General features: G+C 44.8%; 1 long non-coding RNA gene across 1 annotated transcript in view; it reads right to left on the reverse strand.

Annotated features, from left to right (window-relative positions):
• LOC105554763 overlaps positions 1-1,388 on the reverse strand; it is a 3,366-nt gene extending 1,978 nt beyond the window's left edge. The window contains exons 1-2 of the long non-coding RNA XR_001008377.1: positions 1,183-1,388; positions 905-973 (exon numbers count right to left, since the gene is read on the reverse strand). This is a non-coding gene — a long non-coding RNA (uncharacterized LOC105554763). The remainder of the gene's footprint in view (positions 1-904; positions 974-1,182) is intronic.
• Positions 1,389-1,660: the final 272 nt, after the last annotated feature.

Raw genomic sequence — 1,660 nt, forward strand, 5'->3', positions numbered from 1 at the left:
GGCTAATTTTTTGTATTTTTTTAGTAGAGACGGGGTTTTGCCATGTTAGCCAGGATGGTCTCGATCTCCTGACCTCGTGATCTGCCTGCCTCTCCTCCCACCCCCATGCTAATGATTCCCCAAGCCCTCTGGCCCAAGCGTCTCTCCTGAGATCTACTTTTGAGTTCCCCACTGCCTCCTGGACATTTCCACCTAGAACTTGTACAAGCACCTCAAAAACTACATGGCTAAAATGGAAGTCATGGTCTAGAAACCTCTTTCCAAACAAACCTGCTTTTCCTCCTGTAACTGGCATGCCTATGAGAGGCTTCACACAGGGGCATAAGCCAGACACCTGTCATCTTCTTGAGCTTCTCCTCTGCACCCTTCACCACAGTCACTGAGGCCAAAGGTCTCTGCCCATAAGGGTTCAGGGAATGCATCCTCTGCATCCCTGCTGCAGCTGCTTTAGCTCAACCTCTTAGTACCTCTTGTGACTAATGGAGACATCCACTACATCTGGCTTTGATACTGCTCTGGGAGCACTTTCTTACACCACCTTGTTTTAAGTCACTCCCCTGCTTCAAATGCTTCAGGGGTTCCTGGTCACCTGCAGGATTATGTCCTTAGCATTCCTCCACTTGGAATAACAAGGCCTTATAGCATCTGGCTCTCAGGAGTTTAGAGTGAAGGGACTCTGCATTCAGCTCCAGAACCTACCACATACTCGCTGTGTGGCCCTGGGCAACGTACTTACTCTCTCTGGGCCTCAGATTCCTCACCTGAAAATGGCGATAATAGTAGTGCCTACCTCATAGGGCTGTTGTAATGATTAAATGAGTGAGTATGTTCAGAGTACCTGGAACTGTGTCCAACATGTGGTAAGTGGGCACTAAATATTCACTGCTGTTGCTGTAAGTATTACCTTTCTCCACTCATTTCCATACAGCTTCACATGTACGTTGTTTTCCAGCCAATCAGAACACTCTTCCATCTTGGAATTAAAAAAAAAAAAAAAAAAAAAATCCTATCTGTGTTCTCCTGGCTCTTTGCCTTGACACACACTGTCTGGAATACCTTTCCCACCACCTCTCATCCCACGGCCCCTATGAACATACTTCGACTCATCTTCTCCACCCTAAGTTCCCCCCCCTGCGGTCAGACATGCTCTTCATTGAGCCTTCGTAAGGCTCTTGTGCTCACCTCTATTGGAGCACAGATCACATTGTGTTATAAAGGACCGTCTCCTCTATCTCTGTCCATCTTTCAGAGTTTGCCTTATTGATCTTTGTGATGTGAACATGTGGCACTCAGCTGGACAAAGAAAGCAGGCTCAATAAAGGCTTTAGAACTAAGTAAAGAATTGTGTAAAGGCATAAAATAGAGATGGGGTACAAATATGTCCTAGGCTGCCTGGGATAGTCCTGGTGTAGGCCATGGTCCTGATATAATTACTAACAACAACTTCTTTCACTGTCAAAAGTATCTCCTTTGGACAATACATTATAAGGTCACTCTAGGTATTAGAGCTGTGATTCTCACCCTATCAGGCCCAATTTTCTCTTTGTTTAACAGCTATTAGAATATCCTATGCACTGTCTTTAAATGGAATTGATAAGCAGTAGAAACTGCCAATAACAGAATTTCCAAAAAATCAATGTAATACCCTAAATGGAATGCT

Source organism: Mandrillus leucophaeus, unplaced genomic scaffold (genome assembly GCF_000951045.1).
Source record: "Mandrillus leucophaeus isolate KB7577 unplaced genomic scaffold, Mleu.le_1.0 Scaffold66, whole genome shotgun sequence".
Taxonomy (NCBI): Eukaryota; Metazoa; Chordata; class Mammalia; order Primates; family Cercopithecidae; genus Mandrillus; species Mandrillus leucophaeus.